Raw genomic sequence first — 25,252 nt, 5'->3', positions numbered from 1 at the left:
CCCACCATTCCCTGGGAAGAGAGATTGCTAAACAGCACTGGGAATTTCAGGTCTGTGTGGGGAAAAGGGGTTCCTAACTCTCAGCACCCTTACCAAATAATATTCCCAAAACACATTGGGACGAATCATTACTTCTTAAAGTGATACGTTGCTACTTTAAATAAATACTGCAGGAGGAGCCTAAATTTATCAGGCTCCTTAGTATCTAGGATGGTACTTGATGGTGCTGAGGGTACCAGAAAGAAAGACATATCTTTCTGGATTAAGATTCAGCCTAGAGGAGAACTTCAAAAGAAACATTGCTCACTTTGTAATAATGCTTTGCGTGAGCATTCTGAGCCGGACAAGTTCATATTCTGAAATAAATCATTTTGAACTTTGTTACCACCTCTACTAATGAGCAGTTACTCTCCTTTTGGCTCATTCTAGCAATGAGCCAAATGCATTATAATTAGCCAATGCTAGCAATTAGTCGTTAATCACATTTGTTGAAACCTTCTATTAGGACTAAGACTGTGCTATTCACGTTGCTGTACAATCCCATGAAATGCCACCTCAAGCCTCCATATTCAACACTGAGAAAGCTGTTATGCTTAATTGTAGTATATGTGCTTTTTGACCACTGTGCTGTGAAATATGCAAATTAATGAAAACTAAAGAATTGCTGAGCTTGGAAACAAAATAACACACCTAATCATCTTTAGATACTTCTGAATGGCTTCCGCGGTACTTGCAGCTTGCTTTATACCTCTCAGGAAGGTTAAAAGTTTAAACTTAAACATTTTATACCTTCCAAATTGCCAAAACAACTGCACAGCTGGGTTAAATTACGGTCACATTAATTGATTTGTAATGATAGTAATAGAAAATACACCATTAGTCTATTTAACTTCTGTGCTTTAGAGAGTAAAGAGAGAAGCTGGTTTTATTCCTACTTCGGAAGGGACAATTTACCATCTCTATATGGGCACATAAGTAGTTTAATGCTTTTCTGGAGTTCTTTAGTATCTTCAGTAAGCATAAAAGGATGGCTTGAAATCCTTCTCCACTGTATCATTTTTGGAGAGCGAATAATAAAAAAGAGAGCTGGCCTTAGATTTGTAGGCATTCTGGTGTTTAAATTATCTGTCTTCATTGAAAAGCATGAGGTCTGAAAAGAAAGTGAAAAATAAAAATTCAATAAAAATGTTTTGTAAGAGACACTGAAAAATACCGCTGAAGTCCTCTGCCCTCTAATCTTCACCAGTGTGTGTGTGTGTGTGCGTGTGTGTGCACGCATTTGTTTCCAATTTCTCTGACGAGAGAGAGAAATCTGAGAAGTTTCACTGTACAGTGGGAAAAAATTCAAAATGAAGTTCAGAATGTTAATAAAAGTCATATCTACACTAGGGCACAAGGGTGCATTTTTACATCGGGAAGAGTTTAATGGGATTTTGAAGGAGAGTTTTTAATATATATCTATATCTAAAGAGAGATAAAATGTTGATGGGAAGATGGGAAAGGAACATTGCTTTATTTCCAGCATGAAGGTCTGCATTTGGGGCACTTAGGGTGAAGGACGTAAGGTACCCCCTAAAACAGGATCCTGATTGCAGTTCTCAAGCTGCACACTCTGTTGATCCTAAAGGATACATGCAAGAGAACTCTGTCTCTTTCTCTTCCTCCCTGTGTGTGTGTGTTTGTGTTTGTTTGGAGAATGTCCCCACTGTTATTTTCACATCAAACCATCCTGTACTTTTGGGTGTGCTGTGATGGATTTATAGGTGTGTACACTATGCTTAGTGGGATGCGGGTGGCGCTGTGGGTTAAACCACAGAGCCTAGGACTTGCTGATCATAAGGTCGACGGTTTGAATCCCCGCAACGGGGTGAGCTCCCGTTGCTCGGTCCCTGCTCCTGCCAACCTAGCAGTTCGAAAGCACATCAAAGTGCAAGTAGATAAATAGGTACCGCTCCGGCGGGAAGGTAAACGGCATTTCCGTGTGCTGCTCTGGTTCGCCAGAAGTGGCTTAGTCATGCTGGCCACGTGATCCGGAAGCTGTACGCCAGCTCCCTCGGCAAACAAAGCGAGATGAGCGCCGCAACCCCAGAGTCGTTCGCAACTGGACTTAACGGTCAGGGGTCCTTTACCTTTACCTTTTTACACTATGTTCAGAGTTAGAGCTCTCTGTGTCTGAGGGTCCCCCAATTTATTGCTAGACATGTTTACCAGAGAGGATATCTTTGAAACATGGCTACAAATAAATAATTGCCATTGTTGAATTCTAGGATTTTAGTGTGTTGTGTTTGCACTCTTCATTTCTCCTAGTCCCGAAAGTCAGTAGAGGATGGTCCATTAGGGCTGGGCTCACCAACTTGGTGCCCATGTTAGACCTTCATTGGCACCCCAAAGACTCTGTGCTTCCTTTATTTTTATTTTTTAAAGTAAATATCTAGTCCTTCTGGAAAGAAACTTATGAACTGTTATGTGCAAATTTTAGGCAATTTCTCCTAAATGTGCCAGCCTTGCTGCTCCTGCCTGCCACTGAGTACAGCACAGCTTGGTCCATCCCCAACCATCCTATAGCCACCTCCCATGACCTTTCCATGGTACTTTAACTAGGTAGCAGTACTGTAACCACCTTAGCATGAAAAAGGCAGCGCTAGGTCTTTCTATCCATGGCTGGATTTATTAGTTTACAAAATACATGCATTATGCAGAAGAATTGGATTTTGGGACATTCCTACCACCTCCCCTTTGTGGGTCCTATTATTAATCATTTCCTCCTGCATCCTTTTTTTTATACATGTTTTTTATTAAAGATTTATTGGTTTAGAAAAGGATGTGCAATGCCTCTTCTTTCAAGTTACATTTTCTACAGATCAGTTTCATTTGTTGAGACATTAGTGTTACATTAGGAAGAAATGGGGTAAAGGAGGGGGGGGGAGGCGAGTGTGATGGCCTGGGACTCAGGCTCCAACTTGGAGGAGTCTCAGTCCACATCTGAGGCGGCATCTGAGCCGAGTCTGGGGCCTGATTCTGAAGAGCCCCAGTCTGCACAGGTTCCCCTGCAACAAGCACCAGCTGAGCCGAGTCAGGGGCCTGAGCCTGCCCTGGCTCCAGATGCAGGGATTACCTCGTTGCCTTCAGTTGGGCAATCACTTACAGCTGCTCTGCTACCAGCTGGATCAGGAGAGGCTGAGGCAGCCTTGGATCTAGTAACCCACTAACATCTCCTGAGTTGCAGAGACTCAGTTCTGAGAGGAGGAGAGACCTGAATACTTGCAGGAGGAGTGCTCACCTTCGGGCAAGACAGGGAGGTGAGTCACTGGGGGATCAGGACTGGCCGTTACCCCATCAGAGATAAAAGGCTGCCAGACCCCGCCCCAGGTTGCGGGAGCAACATTGCTGCTTACTGGAACCGGTCTGTTACCCTGTGTCTGGCTGAGCTTCCTGCCTTGTGCCCTGTTGGACTGACTCCTCGTGGAATCCTTGGGTTTGGGGCCGGACCTGGACCGCATTGCTCAGGTTAACCCCCGGGCCAGCACAGTGAGTAGGGGTGGGGTGGGGTGGGGATGTTTCTATGTGTGGGGTTTTGTGTCAGTGTCACTTGTGCAGGTTTTCTTTACTCTTCACTTGTGTGGTGAGAGAGGTTGGCCTAGGGTGTGGTTGTTTGCTTGTGATTGGCTGTGGTGAAATTTGTTTTCATGTCACATTTCACAGAACTCTAGCCCAATGGTTGCCATTAATTTGATTTGAACTGATTTTATAATGAAATGATTGTAGAATGTTGTATTATTTTACTGTTGTTAGCCGCTCTGAGCCCGGCTTCGGCTAGGGAGGGCAGGATATAAATAAAAAAAATACTATTTTTTATTATGTGTGAGTGGGGTGGGTGAGTGTTTTTGAATCAGGTTAGCCATATTGATTTGTATGCTATTGGTGGATTCTTGTTGTTGTCTTGCTAGGCTGTGTATGTGACCATTTGTCCCCGTGTCAGTTTCAGTTGATTGGCCAGCTTTTCTAGTAAGGCTGTTTCCCATACTATTTGGTACCATTGGTCCATGCTTACTCCTGAGAGGTCTCTCCAGTGTCTGGCTATGATGTTTCTGACTGCTGAGAGTAGGTGGGTTATGAGCTCTTTGTGATGTGAGTAGGCGTTGTTATCTTGGAAGATGTTTAGTAGGGCCAGTTTTGGGGTGACTTCTAATACTCACTTAGTTCTAGATATAGGAAGGTAGCCGTATTGGTCTGCTGCAGTTGAAACAAAATTTTTAAAATTCCTTCCAGTAGCACCTTAGAGACCAACTAAATTTGTTATTGGTATGAGTTTTCATGTGCATGCACACTACTTCTGATACACTGAAACAGAAGTCATCAGACCCTTATATATAGTGAGAGGGTGGGGAGGGGTATTACTCAGAAGGGTGGTGGGAATGGCTGATAGGTGTGGTAAACCAGTTGACGACTGTTAACGACTGCAATTAGTCTTACAAGAAAAAGCAAGGGATGAGATGGCCAAAAATAGCTTTATCATGCATAATGGGATAAGAATTCAATGTCTCTATTCAGACCAGGTCTCACCATGGTTTTAAGTTTGGTAATAAGTTGTAACTTCTCTTTCCAGTCTATTTCTGAAATTCGTTTGTAATAACTTGCTTAGTTATTTTGCATATTTGTCGTATGGTTGATGTCGAGACTAGTTGGATTTTGGGGCATTCCCACCACATGTGGAGGTGCACCCTCTCCAGCATTTTGGTGAGGCTCCTGGGTGTATCAGAACTAGTTTCCATGGTGTTAGGTACCATCTGTGAGTTTCAGAGTGAGTTCTTTTCTTTTTGCTGATATGGATTCAAAAGGAGGTTTAGCCCACATTCTAGCCCATAGGGTGGTGTCAGGAAGATTGGTGGGTGCTAGAAGAGATAACAGCCCGCGACTCCAGCCAGCTTTACAAGATTTATTAAGTCCATGATACTATGTACAAGCCTCCCCTTGTCCTTCCTCCTTTACGTAAAGAGCGAAGCCCCGGAAGTTGTTCTTCTTCCCCCGATTCATTGTTTCCTGACAGCCCCTCCTCATCTTCCCTCTCTGACGAAGTGCAGCTGCTCATTATCGGAGGCTGATCTCTGTACATTCCAAGCTTTCCCCCCTTCTCAGCCAACAGTTCCCTGACAGGTCGGGTTAATCTCATAGCCTATGTCGTCTTGCCATGTTTTTTGATTAGGTCGAGGGGGTTTGTGGGATTTTGTATATTGTGTATTGTGGATACCATTCCCTTTGGAAAACCTCTTCTTAAATAGCCACAGTTGAAGGATGTACAGTGGTACCTCAGGTTAAGAACTTAATTCATTCTGGAGGTCCATTCTTAACCTGAAACTGTTCTTAACCTGAGGTACCACTTTAGCTAATGGGGCCTCCCGCTGCTGCCGCACCACCGCCGTGCAATTTCTGTTTTCATCCTGAAGCAAAGTTCTTAACCCGAGGTACTATTTCTGGGTTAGCGGAGTCTGTAACCTGAAGCGTATGTAACCCGAGGTACCACTCTATCCTTAATTGCCTGCATAGGCCTGATGGATTAGGAAAGCTTTCAGCAGGCGTTAAATGGTTGGCCCTCCTCAATGTTCATTGGGAGCAATGTCGGCTGCAACACTGTTGCTTCTGGGCTTTATGCCTTGGGGAAGGCCAGGAATGCAGCAGCAGCTCCTTCTCCTGCCACAGTGGGGGAGCAGCCCCCAGCCCATGACGGCAGCAGCAGCAGCAGGAGGAGGAGGCAGAGCAGCTGCTAGCCAAAGAAGCCAAGCTGCTGTGCAATGCCCAGACAGTATAGCATCTGGGTATCACTTTGATGTCCAGGCATCATGCGCAACATCATGACGTTGCACATTACATCAGCTATGCCCCCCCCCCAAAAAAAAATTTCTGGAATGGCGCACCTGACCACAGCTTTTGATTCTAACAAAAATCAATTGTGGCTTTCTCTGTCTGGCTTCCCAGCTTGCAAATTTTCTTCCAGCTTCTAGCTTCTAGCTCACATCACTGCAACCCTCTACTTGGGCCTTTTGTCTTTCTAATTACCAGTCAGTTCAGGGAGGGGGCCACCCATTTGCCATCTACACAGATCCACTATAGCCTGGCTTATAGTTTAACACTTGCTGGATCCAGAGGTCAGATCAGTCTCAGAATACAGCCTACTCCCCTTACCCACTACCCAAAAATCTCATAACAATATTTTTAAACAATTATTCTGTACCCTGTCTGCCCCAACCATCCGCCCAGTTCGCTTAATAGATCTTTTATTTTTATCTTTTTGTATGTATTCCTCTTCCTTACCCCCCCCCCCAAGGACTTCCCTCAGCTCCCCTCTCTGGTTTCTTTACACATACTGTTCTCTGCATGTTATAAAGTTATACATATCGCTTTATCATGTATTTATCTAATAAATTTGTGGATGTTTATTTAAACCTGCCAAGGAGTCCATTTTGTTGTCTTTTTAGATAATCTGTAAAAAGTTCCTATTCTTCCTTGAAGTCACGGTTGTCCTTGTCCGACAGTTTATATGTCAATTTGGCCAATTCCGCATAGCTCATCAAAGCTTAATATATCTTTTAAAAGCATCAAATATAATGGTGTGCCTGGGACGTGGAACGTATAGCATGGGAGCGGGGGGGGGGATTCTTAGTAAAATAACTTGAGAAATGAAAGAATTGTGCAGAAATTAATAGGATGAAATCCCATTGAGATAAATCAAAGGAAGGAAATGTGACTTAGTAGCAGGATGAAATGAGTGAGAATTAGCTGAAATCCATCTGCGCCAGGAAGAAGCGGAAATCACTGAAATTAGATACGGTGCGATTCCTCTTTGTACGTCAAAGAATGCCAAGAGCAATGGCTTCAACACCAGGGCAACCCCTTCACTAAAATGAAGCTCCATCAAATGAAGCTCTTTTCCTGCCAGGAATAGGCAAGGACATGGCAGTCCCGAATCGGTGGCGCTTGCCCTCCTGGCTTGCACTCTTTATAAAGACGAGGAATGAGATGATCACTCCTCTTTTATTGTCCATTCCGGGTCACCCAACCACTGCCACAGTGTCTTTTCTCTTGGCAGATCAAGATGAGCAGGTGACAGCAAAGGTTGCAAGGTTTCTAGCTGGGGCAATCGGAATAAGATCCACCATTTGACTATTGACCCGAAACCCCAAAATGTATTTTATATAATGGACTTTTTATTTCTATTATTTGCATATTGTATTGTTGTTTTATTGCTATTGCCGATGGCGCTGACACCAATAAAGATTATTTCATTCATTCATCTAGGCCTCTAGGTAGCCTATCCCAAATCTATGTATTGTAATTGCCAGCATACGCTAGCTGATTATGACGTTCGCATGGGTAGTCCAGGCTACGAGACCCGGAAGTCCTAAGATACACTAAAAAAAGGCTGCAAACCTGCTAGACCTGTTAGCTCCCTTCCCTGATACAAGTGGGGAGCCACTGGGGAAAAGGCCCGTTCTCATGTTTCCATCACAAAGGAGGCCCTCAGAGGATGAACTCTGGGTCCAGGTTGCTTCATATGGGGAGAGGTGGTCCTTGAGGTACTGCAGTCCTGAGTCGTTTGAGGCTTTATAGGTCAAAACTCCTGGTATGCCCCATGGAGGACCTTAAGGTCCACAAATGACAACACTTTGGAGGTTGCAAGGTGGTTAGATTGGTCTCAACTAGGGCCAGGGCCTTTCAATACTGACCCCAACTTGGTGGAACGCTCTGTCACAAGAGACTAGGGCCCTGCGGGACTTGACATCTTTCTGCAGGGCCTGCAAGACAGAGCTGTTCTGCCTGGCCTTTGGTTTGGACTCAGTCTGACCCTTATGCTCCCTCCCCTTATAGTTTTGATCTATGGGCTGCTATTAAAATCAGGCTGCATTTTAAATTCTATTTTAACCCTTATTTTAAATTGGTCCCCACCCCATTATGTTTTTATTGTAATTTTACAGGTGTTAGCCGCCCTGAGCCTGGCTCTGGCTGGGGAGGGCGGGGTATAAATAAAATTTTATTATTATTATTATTATTAAAAGCAGAACTTTGAATTGGGCCCAGAAACTATTATGTCTTTTGTGTTTTTCCTCTTGTACTTTTATGTTATGAACGGATGTAGGGATGTACAGGGCAGTATGACATGTACGTATGAAGGGCAGTATACAAATTTAATAAATGAGTTAATTAACAAACAGTTAAAATTATTAAAACCATTTAGTAGCAGTGTCATCCCTGCCTCTGCTTTGTAGCTGATGCTGCAGCCAGGAGATGTAGATCGGATGCAGATGTCCCAAGACTACTGATGCTCTCGGTGGCTTGGGCTGGCTTGCCTAATGGTAAGAGGCTCAGCAGGTGCTAGGCTAACAGAAGGGAGGAAGTAGCTGTAGGTGGTGATAAGTCTCTCCTATGACCCTATCTCACCCCTGTTTGCCTTCTTGCCACAAATATTAGACTCTTGTTTCCTGGACAAACCATCTCCGACTGCTCGGAGAATCTGTCTCCTTTGCACAAAAATGATTCTGTTAGGTTACACTTTGTTCTGTATGTGTGTGTTGCTTTGATCTAAGGAAAAGCAACGATAAAAAATATTAAAGTTATAATTTATGAGGACAAAGAGATCCTAGAAACAGCAATACAGCAAGGAGAAAAGGAAGAATGGTTGGAATAGAGCACTCATAAATGCTTAGGAGTTCATAGCTACGTAAGGGAAAAGCAGAAGAGGATGTGGAAAGAAGGACACAAAAGGAAGGCTTGGCTAGAAAAAACAAGATGTTTAAGATTGTTACAACGGCAAAGTGTACATCTCAGCAAGGCTTACAAAGAACCATAGAGGGGGATTCTATTGAAGAATGTTCTAAACAGCTGGTGACAGGCTTCTGATGACATCCTGTTTTGAAAATCTTCCTCAGTTGATAACACCTGGAAAGTGTTTCAAGGCGCTATTGCCATTTTCACAACTGGGTGGACTTCAGGAATGTCTACCTCTCCAGAGAAATTACTCAATTCCAAGAAAATAAATGGAAGAGTCCAAAATTATGAGCTGGTGGTTGCTCCCACAGCCCTCCCACACCCTCCAATAAAGGTAAAGGTACCCCTGCCCGTACGGGCCAGTCGTGACCGACTCTGGGGTTGCACGCCCATCTCACTTAAGAGGCCGGGGGCCAGCGCTGTCTGAGGGCACTTCCAGGTCACGTGGCCAGTGTGACGAAGCTGCTCTGGCGAGCCAGCACCAGCGCAGTGCACGGAAACGCCGTTTACCTTCCCGCTATAAAGCGGTACCTATTTATCTACTTGCACTTACGGGTGCTTTTGAACTGCTAGGTGGGCAGGAGCTGAGACCGAACGACGGGAGCTCACCCCGCCACGGGGATTCGAACCACTGACCATGCGATCGGCAAGTCCTAGGAGCGCCACCCGCGTCCCTGCTACCAATATGCTCCAATATGTTGAGTCCAAAAACCGGGACGTGGGTCTTCCTGTCCATGCTCCCATGCGAGTCACATGGCCTGCACAAGATCATGGAGGCCCAAAGATGCGCTTTTCCATGCTCTCATGGGGACAGATGGATGGTCAAGGTGTCTTGTTTTTTCTGGGATATGTGGGGTATGCCCTCCATATGTTGGAGGCTCAGCTTCTGCAGCAGAACTTCTTAAGACTCCCCGTACAGCTTGGAATCCAGGGAGCTATGGGTTCTAGATCACACAGGGAACCTATACAAGCTCAGCCCTGAGGGGGCTGTGGGAAATATAATGGTATTCCAAGGGAAAAAGTGGGAACAGGGAGTGATCTAGCAAACAGCCATATGCACATGAAAATGATAAAAAAAATAGTAATAGTAGAGATTTATATTTCTGCTCCTTAACCTTTAAAGAATAAATCATTTCTCATACCCACTTCTCATGTGATGGTGAAGAGCATGGGTGCCAACTTGAATAAAATATTTGGGGGGCAGAAAAGCCCCACCTCACATAGTCGATCACAAGATACAGCACCCATCCACCATTAGCCTTAAAAAGCCCTTAATGGCCTCAGCCCAGTATACCTGAAGGAGCGTCTCCACCCCCATCGTTCTGCCCAGACACTGAGGTCCATCTCCGAGAACCTTCTGGCGGTTCCCTCACTACAATAAGCGAAGTTACAGGGAACCAAGCAGAGGGCCTTCTTGGTGGTGGCACCCTGTGGTACACCCTCCCATCAGATGTCAAGGAGATAAACAACTTCCAGACTTCTAGAAGACATCTGAAGGCAACCTTGCTTAGGGAAGTTTTTAAAGTTTGATGTTTTATTGTATTTTTATTATTCTGTTGTGAGCCACCTAGAGTAGCTGAGGAGGCCCAGCCAGATGGGCAGGGTATAAATAATAAATTTGTTGTTCTTGTTGTTTGAATGGCAATGTCCATCAACTTGGGAAGCAGCTCAAATATTTTATCGGGTTATGGTTAGAGATTGTGGCCCCTAGGGGTTGGCTCCTATGGCTTAGAATGACCATCTGAAAAGGGTTTTGTGGGTTGAACATTTGATTGACAAAAAACTCCACAGATTATTGTTGAACTGTATATAAACTAATATGGGGCCTTCAAAACTGTATATTTTGAGGAAACTTCCCTAAAGCAGAACACTTCCAACTCATTGTTTGGAGGATGGCTTTGAAATAGCTGCCGGGATAGGAACTGAACTTCTTAAAACTGAAGTCTAGGTCCATGATATTTTCCATATTGAACCTCAATAAGAGTACAAAACACATGTAACCAAGAGGTGAACTGCACAATAGCAAGAACATCTGTAACCCTCATAGAAATAATACTTGGAGGTCACACTATTGTAAAATCCCCTGAACGCACTGGGTAGGAGAATAAAGAGATGTATGCCACTCATTCCTCGCTGCAGATTTCTTGCTCTGGTGAAAGAAAAAAGTAAACTACACAGAAACACAACCCTGACAATGTAAGGTGTTGAAGCTACAAATAGCTTCTACCCTTTAATACGCAGCTATTGTGTGATTTCAGTTGACACTGGGATCATACTCTATCCTCAGAGTAAAGGGAGAGGAGAAAAAGAATGGGGCTCAGCAGAAATTGGGCCTTTTTACAAGACCTGTTGCTATTGGTATTAGGCCTGGTTTCCAATGTAAGCATGAAGCTTAACATATTTATCGGTTCAATAAAAAAGACTTGGTAGTGTAAAGGCAATGGTGGATATCTGATTAGCTTGGAAGGATAGGGCAAGACAGGGCGAGGATTTTACAAGTATTTTTGGAGGACCATCAGTGGCACACAGGGAGGAAAATGGTGAGGAGCTGTGAGCTGTAGGGGTTTGATGAAGGCCAGTGATGTTATTGGTGTCTGGGGTGGGGGCACAGTGGAGCTAGTGCATGAAATTTCATGGGTGGCGCTGTGGGTTAAACCACAAAGCCTAGGACTTGCCGATCAGAAGGTCAGCGGTTCGAATCCCCACGACTGGGTGAGCTCCCATTGCTCGGTCCCTGCTCCTGCCAACCTAGCAGTTCGAAAGCACATCAAAGTGCAAGTAGATAAATAGGTACCGCTCTGGCGGGAAGGTAAACGGCATTTCTGTGTGCTGCTCTGTTTCACCAGAAGCGGCTTAGCCATGCTGGCCACATGACCCAGAAGCTGTACGCCGGCTCCCTCGACCAGTAAAGCGTGATGCGTGCCACAACCCCAGAGTTGTCCACAACTGGACCTAATGGTCAGGGGTCCTTTTACCTTTAATGTTGTAGATAGACCTGGGCTTGCAGAGTCTTGTATGTATTGCCACCTCCTGCCATTTTGTAGTTGTGTTTGTTCTACCTTTCTCAGCCATTAGTCGCCCACCTGAAGGTTAATGTGTGGAGGAAAGGAGGAGGATGTATCTAATCCCTGACCACCCCTCTGATCAGCCTCCAGACCCCCATGCTTTGGCAGAGGTACGAAGGGGCATCTGTGTCCTTAACCCCTGGCCTACCTTGCAGCAAGGAAGTGTGCCAAGTCCAAACTCCAAAGTGCAGAGTCCAAACATCAGGAAATAGGTTTGAGAGCCCATTAGTAAAAATTCAGCATTGGAGATGTCAGATATTTTTTCCATTCACAAACAGGCTCACATTAGACGTATACCACGATCAATTTGTGTACAGTCAAACCTTGGAAATTGAACGTAATCCATTCCAGAATCCATTCGACTTCCAAGGCGCAGCTTCCGATTGGTTGCAAGAGCTTCTTGCACACAAGCGGAAGCCGTGCTGGATGTTCAAGTTCCAAGGAACAGTTGAAAACCCGAACACTTACTTCTGGGTTTTCGGCGTTTGGGAACTGAAACGTTCGACAACAGAGCTGTTCGAGTTTTGAGGTTTGACTGTATTATCTTCTTGGCTTTCATGAAGACTTAGCTGTTTGATGGCAGTTACCTATTCAAAAATTCTCACCTGTTGATAGGAAAATCTTGAATCAGACACTATGGAATTGTGAAATTATGGTCTTCAAAATTTAGAGTTGAAAATATGGATTTTTAATTCTTTATTCATGCAGAGGGTTGTTTATTTTTACCCAATGCTAAGATTGCGTGTCAAATTCATTCCTGTAACCTTGAGGACTAGAGACTTACGTATCAGATGCATCTTCCATATGTAGAGAAGTTCCTCAGAGCCATGTGTAGCTCAGGAGCTGTACTGACTGCTCTCACTAACTTAAGCCTTTTCCATGGGCAATTGCATAGTTCACTGTGCAGTTATTAGCACTCAGAATAGCCCCAGAATTATATACAGTGGTACCTCTGGTTCCATACTTAATTCGTTCTGGAGGTCCATTCTTAACCTGAAGCACCACCAACTGTTCTTAACCTGAAGCACCACTTTAGCTAATGGGGCCTCCTGCTGCTGCTGCGCCGCCAGAGCACGATTTCTGTTCTCATCCTGAAGCAAAGTTCTTAACCTGAGGTACTATTTCTGGGTTAGCGGAGTCTGTAACCCGAAGCATATGTACCCCGAGGTACCACTGTATAGACAGATGGATATATTGCTGACATGAACATCCTAAAAGTGGAAGGGGAGGGGAGAAAGTTGAAGTGCTAAAAGCAACAAGGAAGAGGAAATGTTGCTCTCCTAATGGTGCCAAAATGCCTTTCAGTTTAGAAGGATACTTTCAGCAGAAGAGCTGAATCTGCAGATCCAGAACATGAGTTAAGTGAGACAGAAATTAATGACAGTGTCATGAGTTTGGAAAACAATGCTGGCTGTGGCCAAATAAGCAAGCCGTAAGATGCGGTGATATCTGTCACAGAGAATTTACTAGAAGCAAACCATACCAGGGTTAGGATAATTGAATATTTCTCAGCAACTTGTTGTCATCCTTTGTTGGCTATGTCTGAGGAGCAATTCCCGTCAAGTCCTTCTTTTCTTTCTGCCTTGTATAAATGCAATGCAACGCTACTCTTTTCCTGGATGTCCCCCTGTATTTTAGTGACGAGTTCCACAGTCTCAAGAAGTTGTAGCTGTGGTATAAGGGATTTTATCAAGAATTGATTGTATTTGGTTTGAGCAATAGTCTGGCGGCAGAATTAAAGGGAATCAGACCCTGACGTACAGCACGTGGGAAGCCATACAAAATTTATAATTGGCTAGGCAATTAATTTGTATCTCAGTTGGTATTATTTGGTATTAACATAATTTGATGCAGTACCACTGTACTGTTAAAACGGAAAGAGGTCAAACCATCATAAGAGGTGCTGAAATTTTGGGAGGTTGGATAGACAATGGAATGGTCTCAGGGGTGGGATGCACATTTTATCCTTGTTTATTTATTATTATTACTTTGTCAAAATAAATTAAAAAAAAAAAAAAAAACTTGCACTGTCCCTCCAAAGACAGTTAAAAATAAACTTATAAACATTGGCCAGGATACGAAGAACAAGTACAACCAAGTGGGCTTTGGGAGTTGGATTAACTGAAAAACAGCCCCACCCACGCATGACAAATAGTGTTTGAAACCGATGAACAATTTGCACTGTGCCACTGAGGCAGGTGCCCTATAACTAGGAGAGCGAGAAAAAGTCAGAGAACTTCTGCTGCCCCAGTTCGTTCTCTGATCTTCAGCCACCCCTTTGGATTCCAGTTCTCTGTGTCAAAAATGCCATCAGGATGAGCATGAAAAGATCCCACTCAATTCTGCCCAGAGAAAAGCCTTCTACCCCATTTGGAATGTTTTCAAGCTTTTTATGTATCATGCCAGGAAGACGGTTGTTCAGGAGACAACACATCTCTAAATGCCCTTGCTCTCTGAAGCTGTTGCTGTCAGGATAATACTTCCAGCGGGCTACAGATATCATGGCCGGGGCAGAGCAAAGGTGACAAATATAATGGTAATTGTGTGTTAAATTCCTTCAGGACAACCTTGATCCTTTGGATATGCAAAGGTCCGGCCTGGTCCTCTTCTGATAGTGCCTGGCTCTCTCTCAGGCATGCCTTCCCTATTCTTGGCTGCCTTTGGACAGCTTTGAAAAGCCACTCTGGGCATTCAGCAGGCAGCCAGAGATTGGAGAAGGCTCGAAACACTTCCTGATCCCTGGCTGCCTTTGACATTTTCTCATGGCCAGCAGCTTCCTCGGCTGAGGTAAGCTGTTACAATCTGGAGATTGAGGGTTTGAATTATCATAATACCAGGCTGCAAATGCTTGCAATAGTCAGGAGAAGTCCTGGCAGGGTTTTTCCTGCCTGTATGAAGCTAGTTGCACATGAGGTCTGGAGAAAATATTATACTCTGTTTTGCATTCTAATTCAAGCTGGAGAAGAGCTGGGAAGGTTGCAATTGTCATCTCTGTTCTTAAGAAAGCATTCTGAACTAGGGCTGGGCAAATTTGTCGATTCTGGTTTCTGATTCTTCCAGTCTTACATTCAGTGCTTAATATCTTCCATCAGTTGATGATTTTTAAAAGGCCTCATGAAAATCCATCAGCAGTGTTGCCCAATATACACATGTTTGCAAAGCAATTTTCCATGATATAGTGCATTTTGCATGCTGTTTTCACAAACACATGCAGTCCCCCCAGTATATGCACCTTTGCACTTGTTGCTCGGCTAGAAAACAGCACTGCAAAATTTGTAGAAGTGTGAATCTGGAAGGACAACTGTGTTTCAGTTTTTGTATTGTTTCAGAATGTGTGAATTAGGTTGATTCACAATGAATTTGGCAGAATACCAATGAATCAAGCCCTCTCCCCATCCCATTCTGAATCCCTGAATCTCATATCCAGACCCAGGGCTGAGGACTCTTAGTAACATTTCTACCCAATAGACAGACAGGTTGTGTGTGCCCTATTCTTAATAAATGTTCAACTAACTCTCTAATCCCAACAGGAATCTTCTATAGAGTTTGTGTGAACTTTACCGTTGTAATAAACGTCTGCGGCAGACTGGCATGCAGCCTTCCAGTGACTAATTGTATGAAATAATACTCACACAATGCTTTGAAACAGAACTATTGTTCCAGGTATCTTCCATATCCAAACTTTTTTTTTTTTTTTTTTTTTTTTTTGGCAATGTGTAGGAGAAAAACATTAGCTACACTGGGAATAAAATTGTGGTGTCATTTCCCCACATAAATTAGCTGCACAGTTAAAACCTGAATCCATTAAGTCAAACTAGTTAAATTACTGGTACAATATATCACATAATTATTGAATTAAAACTAGGAGTAATTATGCTAATAGGCAGGCATCATGTCATAGAGAGTGAAGTATCATTTTCCGGACAAAAAACACTTTTCTGTAGTATTATGGGCAGGTATTGTGCTGGCGTTTTCAATTCAAGTGCTTTATTCAGTTCATGTTAATTGTTTCCAATGATTATGAAGTATCCGTACAGAAATATATTCTGAGATAAGGGAATCTTTTCTCAAGAGAACCAGTGCTTTTGACACTGCTGTTGACAAGCATACAGTGAATTAGTATATCATCAGCATACAACTTTTTGACATAGGAAACTGCATAACGGTCCCTCAGGGGAAAACCAATTTACCTTCAGAACCTCTGTCCAAGGACTGACTAATGATCTTAATACTTCTCCTTGAAACATTTGATGACAGGCAATGGCTGTTTCACCCTTATATAGGAGAGGATTTGACAAAGCGTCTCTATCAGTTCTTGGGTTCCTGGATGGTAAAATCTGGTCAGCTACTTATCTTTTGGTCCTCGGAAATTGGTAGGGAAATAGCCTCCCCTAGAATCTGCAGCTTCTCTAAACCTAGACCTTCCTGCCAGTAACTTCAGTTGGGAAGAAAGAAGGAATGTGGGGAAATGCACAAAGCCCGTGTTTTCCACCACCTAAGAGAACGTGCGGGCAATGGCAGAGAAAGGGAGGTGCGGTGGTGGTGGGCCACCACAGGTGTATGTTAGAATTCCTGATCCATGATTTGCAGTCATGGGATTGTTGTCTATCACATGATGGTGTATATTTTGACTCCACTGAGTGGGAAGTGACGGAGACAGGATGTTTGTGTTACTGTGTTCCGTGAAGTGGGACTGTTGTCCTTTGTTCTTTTTCTTTTTGCTGTCTGATACTAGAGAGAGAGGGAGCCATGTTGCAGTGCTCCGTGTGTGTTTATATGTAAATAAAGTAGATTAGCCAAAGTGCTGAATTTTGTCACGCGAACTGCGAAGACTCTGTGGATCCCTAAGTGTGCCGATGTCTGTTGGCATTGGTCGCTGTGATGTTCGGGCTGAAGAAAGCTTTTGAAGCTCCTGAACGATCGACCAGGAGGGAGAGAACATGCCAGTCGGGCATGTGTCTCTGCCAGGGTCCTACTCGAGCATAGGACGAGCTCCTGACAGTGTCATCCCTGAGGGGGTGCCAAAATGGCACACTGCGCTGGGTGGCACTTGGCCTGCAGTGCGCCCAAGCCATGCGTCTCTCCTGGGAGTGACACGGTGGCTTGGGGCCCCACGCTGCCCAAAATGGAAGCATTGGCCTTGTGTCCACCACACGGACTCTGTGGGCAACTCCCCATGCTACCCCCCTGGACAGATCACCACATCCCCCCCCCCGGCAAATTGCCGAGCCGCCCCTGTCCACGGATCACCTTGCCCCCGCCACTCTGGGTGCTGCAGCGGCTAGCTACGCTCCTGCGTTTGAGGGGAGAATTGTAGGGAACATTTAGGACAGGGGACCTGGCTCACCAGGTTCCTTTTGCTGTGTTATGCCCCACTGAACCCCTAGAAATTCACTTGACCCTGCTCACCTACTGGGGGGGGGGGGTGGAATGCATGAAAGGGTTTTGCTGTGTGCGTAGCTGGGTCCAGCATCAAAGTGTTTGCCAGACCCTCCCTGCCTGGGAAAAAAAAACACCCTGTGGTTTTTGGTGATGAGGCGAAGAAATCCTAAAATTACACAAATGCACAGAGCTCCACAGAGGGGGATATTAGGCTAAGCAGAATTGTCCCTTATGTGGAGCAGTTGTACATGCATGAATTCATCTGTATTTGAGTTCAGCCCCTTTATGTAGCCGCTAAATGTTGGAGGTTCTTTCCAGTGGCGTAGCGTGGGTTGTCAGCACCCAGGGCAAGGCAAGTAATTTGCGCCCCCTAACCCGGGGCAAGGCAAGTCATTTGCGCGTCCCCCCACTGCACTGTCCCTCCCCCAGATAGTCCCTCGCTCTCTCTCCGCACTGCACCGCATGCCTGGCACCCTCCCCTCCACAGTGGGCGGCGACCCAGCGGCTTGGATCGGATTCGCACAGCCAGCACTGCAGTGAGAGAGAGTGAGTGAGCCAGGTAGGGGCAGAGAGCTGCGAGTGCGAGCGCCCCCCCCCCAAGATGTTGCGCCCGGTGCGGCTGGGCCCCCCTGCACCCCCCACGCTACGCCACTGGTTCTTTCAGTTCATGAACCACCCTGTTCATCTCTGTATCTTTTGATTCCTTTGTCTTCACCCACTTTTTAGGCTGTAACTGCCAAATTTAGGGGGATTCTGGGAGCTACAGAGGAAAGTACAGGAATCCCCTATTAGTAATTGGATCAGCCCTTCTGGATACCTGGATCGAACCCTGTGCATGTGTGATTTTTACCAGGTATTACTGGATTATAATTAACTGTATATTTTCAGCTTGCATTTTCAGGAGGACTCTAACACTTTGAACTATTTTTATTTCATGCGACGTACTTCTTGCCATAATTTTGTCCCAGAAAAAGCTATATTTAGTGTAAAAGAGAAGAGAGGGGGAAAAGTTGAAATGACTGCCGCTTTTTAATGACTTCACACTCCTTTTTTGTTTTGTTTTTATGGAAAAAGACACAGTGATAAGACATTTTTTTTTCTGATTTACTCATTTGCTAAACTGTCAGGAAATTAATTATCTAAAAATCAAATGTGTGGTAACAAATATATTCTGGGAAATGACTCCTATTCAAATCATATGACAGAAAAAGTTAATATGTGTTTAATACTTTTTGTAATATAAAAAGCTCAATTTCTGTTAGAAAGCTGACCTTCATTTTCACCCTTTATTAGTTCACTGATGAGTAGGTCATCTGAAGGCAAGGCCAAATGTTCTCCTTTGGTTTATCTGCCTGCAGTGTTGACAAATTCCAATTCACTTTGATGCTGTCTGACATTGTGCTGGTATGGTGGCAGACAGTTTCACCACATCCTTAGCACTTAATTTGCTAGTGTTGCAAGTCTTAAAATGGACCTCATAATATGCACTTATATAAGGCATTTTTCATGCTATCTCCAACACCTTTTTCTTAAGGTGCTGTCTTAGAATGTGGCCCCTGGGCCTAGATGGTACATTGAGAATGCAAATTCTGAGTGGATAATCTCACTGCTGTGTGTATTTGCACTTGCATAGATGAACATGCCTCACAAAGTATAATACTGCAACTCCTAGGACTCGGCGACATGAGTAAAGAAACAGCGATTTGAATGCGCTTTAAACATGCAACACTAGATGGCGCCAGAGAGCAGGAAAATTTAAAACGTGATTATCTGTAGAGATTTTTTTCCCCTTTTGTTATAACGATCTCATTTCTGACTCATTTATAGCGTGTGCGCCCCATGTCTAGATCCACCCCTAATGACTGCTCCCGTAGACTTCATATAGCACTGGGGACAAAATAGTGCCACAAAATAGTACCCCGAGGAAGCCCATAGCAGAGATGCCAGGGAGTCAAAGTATACTACTCTGAGGCTATTTTCAGGGCTAGACAATGCAGATAGAGATGTTGGTTAGTTACAAAGACCTGTAGGGACATATGATGGAGCAAATTTGCTTGCTGGTCAGGCACAGAAATAGTCAGGAATGCCATTGTCATTGGGTTTCCCCATGCAGAGAAAAGGGACATGAAAAGGTGGATTTGGGTGTGCTGGTTATTTTTAGGCGCATTTGTCCTGGACCATAAAGAAGGCTGATCGCCGAAGAATTGACGCTTTTGAATTCTGGTGCTGGAGGAGACTCTTGAGAGTCCCATGGACTGCAAGAAGATCAAGCCTCTCCATTCTTAAGGAAATCAGCCCTGAGTGCTCACTGGAAGGACAGATCGTGAAGCTGAAGCTCCAATACTTTGGCCACCTCATGAGAAGAGAAGTCTCACTGGAAAAGACCCTGATGTTGGGAAAGATGGAGGGCACAAGGAGAAGAGGACGACAGAGGACGAGATGGCTAGACAGTGTTCTCGAAGCTACAAACATGAATCTGACCAAACTGCGGGTGGCAGTGCAAGACAGAAGTGCCTGGCGTGCTCTGGTCCATGGGGTCACGAAGAGTCGGACACGACTGAACGACTAAACAACAACAACAACAATTGTCCTGCATCTGCAATAGTTAAGTGTGAGTCAGCAAGCGTGTGAGAGTCAGTGGCGGAGGAAGGGGGTGTGGTGGGTGCGGTCCACCCTGAGTGTCATCCCTGAGGGGGGGGGGTGACATCTCTGCGCCTCCCCTGGGATTCTCGCCGCTCACCACGGGCAGCTAGCCCTGCCCCCAGGTGCATGGCTTGGCTTCTGGTGAAAGTGACTCAGAACAATCTAAGTGCACTTGTTTGAAGCAAGTTTGCTCATGGCCACTGCCATTGGCTAGAGCCTAATCTGTATTGGAACCCTGCAAAAAGACGGTATGCTACAACAGTATGTAACTGCTAAGCTATGGAACTGTATTATATTGTCAGTAAAGGAACTGGTTCCCAACAGGGGTCAATTTGATTTTTAAGGGGGGCAATTCGATAATTAGTCAGACCAAGGTAATGGCCTTTTAGGCTTCCTCCACATGAATAGGAGTTCACTTTGTGAATAATAAGAATTACATGTCATGGGGGGTGGGGGCATCAGGATTTTAGAGATGCTTAGGTGGGGCATAGCGCCAAACAAAGGTTGGGAACCACTGCTCTACCCTTCACAAGATTGAATGTATTGCCCTTGGCTGTACTTGAGGGGCAATCCCAACAGATTCCACATGAAAAACGCTTATGTCCCTGTGGAGATGGCAGTCCCGAATCGGTGGTGCATGCCCTCCTGGCTTGCACTCTTTATAAAAACCTGAGGAATGAGATGATCACTGTTATGTACTGAAGTTCTCACCCTGGGCCAGCAGGGGGATACTGTAGATAGTTATGCAAATGAAGGATCGAAAGTGATGTTCAGTGATTGGATAGTTTTAGAAAGTTGCTACAGTAACGTTGTACTGGAGCTCTATATAATCAGGCTGACTGAGCCCTTCAGCTCAGTTCTGTTCTGGCCTCTGAATAAACAAGAGCTGTTTGAAGAATCGCTGTGTCGTCTGATATGTTCACCCACAACTTTATAATCACTCCTTTTTTATTGTCCATTCCGGGTCGCCCAACCACTGCCAAAGTGTCCTTTCTCTTAGCAGATGAAGATGAGCAGGTGACAGCAACGGTGGCAAGGTTTTTAGCTGGGGCAATTGGAATAAGGTCCACTATTTGACTATTGATTCAAAAGCCTAAAATGTATTTTATATAATGGACTTTTTATTTCTATTCTTTGTATATTGTATTGTTTTATTGCTATGACCAAAGGCTGACCCAAATAAAGATTCATTCATTCATTCATTCACTGCTCTACCCCAATTGCCTGGTGTTTTTCTGTTCCATTGGCGCATTCTGCTGGTGTGTTGAATGGGCACTCTGCAGATGCCCCAACAAGGAAAATCTATGTATTTCCCCCTCCACTTGAAAAAATCAACTGAACAGTAATTCAGTTTATTCTGCATTTCAGTTTATTCTGTGCAAAAGAAGCTGGGATGGAAGACTTGACCTCTTCCCTGGCTCAAATCTGGGTGTCACAATGTTCAGCCTGCATTTTAAACAAACAGAGCAAGTCGTGGGGAGCTGTGTTTTCAGACCCAGACATATGAAGCATGGTGACATCATTCATTAGAGCTACTGATTTAGTACTGAACAGTGTTTAATATTTACATCTTTATTTATTGGCTTAATGCTCACTATATTAAGAGATGCTCTTAACATTATCCAAGCCAAAATCGTAGAGCAAGATCACCAGTGATTTAATATCAGTGATGCCATAACTGGTGTTTTTGGGTTGTTTTATTATTTAAAAAGGGACCCAGGTGGCGCTGTGGGTAAAAGCCTCAGCGCCTAGGGCTTGCCGATCGAAAGGTCGGCGGTTCGAATCCCTGCGGCGGGGTGCGCTCCCGTCGTTCGGTCCCAGCGCCTGCCAACCTAGCAGTTCGAAAGCACCCTTGGGTGCAAGTAGATAAATAGGGACCGCTTACTGGTGGGAAGGTAAACGGCGTTTCCGTGTGCGGCTCTAACTCGCCAGAGCAGCGATGTCACGCTGGCCACGTGACCCAGAAGTGTCTGCGGACAGCGCTGGCTCCCGGCCTATAGAGTGAGATGAGCGCACAACCCTAGAGTCTGTCAAGACTGGCCCGTACGGGCAGGGGTACCTTTACCTTTTTATTATTTAAAAATCATTATTACCATTCTGATATATCTCACCAAAATTATAAGCAACTTCCACTCATTTTAATGCATGGGATATTTAAGGTTTCAAAGTGAACCAATTGTGCTTGAAATCTTGATTTCGCCTCTCCTGTATTTTAGGTTCTTTTCTAAACTAGCGCACTGCAGGTAATGGAACAGCTCAACGTTGCATTTTCTCTTTTGACAGTCTAGGCTAGAGTTTTTGTTTCAAGGACTCTATAATCATTTCCCATATAATTATGCACTCGTGCCAGATGTTTAAGCATGTTTAGAGCTGGGAGTTGTTTGTTTCAAATAGCGTGTTCTGTATGCATGTCGACTTACCTGCCCCTTATGAAGAAGAAACAAACCTGGCTGCGACACAATTGTAGCATATGGCCATAACTAAAGCATTGTGGCTTATTTAGCTTTAAACTAATTTCCTTTATTCTTTAAGAGCTTGAAAGCTTCGTCCCCAAGCCTGCAGCTGTCAGTCGTCAAGGAGCAATTCATGCAGATGCATTCCTCTTTATGTGATTCTTTCAAAAGAAGCCTTTTCAGAAAACACATAGGCTTAATGTGTCCCCAGTTATATCAGAACACAGGAAATCTTAATGTGCATGACCCCACCTTTTGTGGCATCCTGCCGTTCAAGGATAGGACTTGCCGATCAGAAGGTCAGCAATTCGAATCCCATGACGGGGTGAACTCCCGTTGCTCAGTCGCTGCTCCTGCCAACCTAACAGTCAAAGTGCAAATGGATAAATAGGTACCGCTCCGATGGGAAGGTAAACGGCGTTTCCGTGCGCTGCTCTGGTTCGCCAGAAGCAGCTTAGTCATGCTGACCACATGACCCGGAAGCTGTACGCTGGCTCCCTCGGCCAATAAAGCGAGATGAGTGCTGCAACCCCAGAGTCGGTCACGACTGGACCTAATGGTCAGGGGTCCCTTTACCTTTACCTTACCCGTTCAAGGATAGGCAACCTAAGGCCCGGGGGCCTGATGCGGCCCAATCACCTTCTCAATCAGGCCTATAGGCAGTCTGGGAATCAGCCTGTTTTTACATGAGTAGAATGTGTCCTTTTATTTTAAATGCATCTCTGGGTTATTTGTGGGGCATAAGAAATCATTCATCCCCCAGCCCCCCACAAGGTCTGAGGGACAGTGGACCGGCCCTCTGCTGAAAAAGTTTGCTGACCCCTGAGTTAGCTGGATGAAAGCTCTGACTCACTAGGAAAGCAGCTTCCTAGGTTCACACAGTGGCTCCAGACAAAATATATTAGAATGTGCTCTCTCAGGTGTATTAAGACAGAAACAGATGGAAACACATATGTTCATCCCACTGTCCAGGGCAATGGTCAAACCAGGAGGAAATTCCCCAATTTAACCACAGTGAGATGCTGCACATAAAAATTTGTCGTTGCAGACAGTATAGAGGCAGCTGACATATGGAGCAATTGCAAGCAGTCAGTGACGGATAATCATCACGTGTAAACTGGTAACTATCAAGTAAAATAGTAGGAGTTGATTGTCCTGTTTTCTGATATTTTGTCACCAACAGAGAATGAAAACCATTGTCTCGTTTGAGAAAATGAAATATTTTAAGACATGTTTGGTTTGCTCGATTGACAAAGGTGTTAATGCTTTCTCCCCCCCCCTAAAAAAAATATAGTCCAGCCCTCCACATGGTCTGAGGGACGGTGGACCGGCCCATGGCTGAAAAAGGTTGCTGACCCCTGCTCCAGTTCATCATGTGATCCTTGACTGACTATATGAGTAATCCAGAAAGCATTGCCCTCATATGAAATGGGTCTTGTCAGGGGTGGAGGAAGGGGTGTGTGGTGGGGGCGGGCCACCCTGGGTGTCACCCAGTGGGGCACTCACTGTGGGGCCTGCAGCATGCCCGAGCCATGCATCTCTCCTGCCCCAAATGGTCCTCTGTAGGGCAGCTGAGTCGGAGGAGGCAGGCAGATTCCTTGGAAGCCCCACTGAATACATGCAGCTTCACACAGAGTCAATTAGGGTTTAGCCGACAGCCAAGACAATGTAAAGGAGTGTAATCTGCCTGGTGATACAGAGGCATGGAGACAGCTCCATGACTGATCAAGCTCTCTCATGGGAATAATGATTGATAGCCTACTAATTGAAATGTGTTAGTTGAGGTAGTGTTGAGTGTAGGAGTTGGAGGTTGAGAGTTGTGAGTCGTGTAAGAGAGAGCTAGTCAAAGATCCGTGTTCTGTTCCGTTCCTGTAAATAGTCCACTGTATATAATAAACACCTTTAAGTACATGTTGCTGGTTCCTGCTTCGTCCATCCTTCCTGCAGCCGATTGCCAATGGCTTTCGTGAACTCTGCGTATGTTCTGCTAAGGTCTGGCTAAGGTCCTGCAAAAAGTCAGAAAGTTGCGAAACACCAATATGTCCTGCCCTGGCTGGCCCCACCCCGCAGGCAGCTGGCCCCGGCCCTGGGCGCAGGGCACACACACCACCCCAGGCTGTCAGGACACGCCTGGGGGGCACACACAGCCCCCGGAATGAGATAAACCTCTCTGGATGTCTTCCTTATGAAGCGCAGTTTGGGACATCCATAAATCTTCAGTCCCGGAACGCTTCCAGCGACACATATCAGAAGAGTATGTGCACGCTCACTCAGCAGAGTTTAGTAGAAATGAAGTGGAGTGTCAGTGTGTGCATTCTAAGTACCGTATTTTTCGCTCTATAGGACGCACCGGACCATAGGACGCACCTTGTTTTAGAAGGGGGAGAACAGGAAAAAAATATTATCCCCCTCTCTGCGCAGCTCCCCTTCAGCGAAGCGGCAGGAGAAACGGAGCCCCTTCCATTTCTCCTCCCGCTTTGCTGAAGGGGTGCTGCGCAGAGAGGGAAAACTGTGCAGCGCCTCTCCAGTGAAGCGAAGCCTGGATAGCAAGAGGGATCGGTGTGCACTCGGGAGCGCTCCCTCTGTGCTTCGGAGGCTTCGCATTGCTATCGCTGAAGACAAGGAGCCTGCATTCGCTCCATAGGACGCACACACATTTCCCCTTAATTTTTGGAGGGGGAAAAGTGCGTCCTATAGAGCGAAAAATACGGTGTTTATTAATAAATACCTACAGCACAAAGCAATCATGGCATCTCTCTTCCTTCGTCTGAGAGAGAGAGAGAGAGAGAGAGAGAGAGAGAGAGAGAGAAGTACAACAGTGCAATAGAGCGGAAGAGATAAGACTAGCTTCCGTTCTCAGACTTTTCAAGTCTAGAAAGTAAACACAGACATGTGATGTAACAAGCACACATCCAGCAACGGAGGAGTGAAATCCTAACACAGGCGCTC

This window comes from Podarcis tiliguerta (genome assembly GCF_965153285.1).
Source record: "Podarcis tiliguerta genome assembly, chromosome: 11".
Taxonomy (NCBI): domain Eukaryota; kingdom Metazoa; phylum Chordata; class Lepidosauria; order Squamata; family Lacertidae; genus Podarcis; species Podarcis tiliguerta.
Note: the sequence above shows the minus strand (reverse complement) of the source record.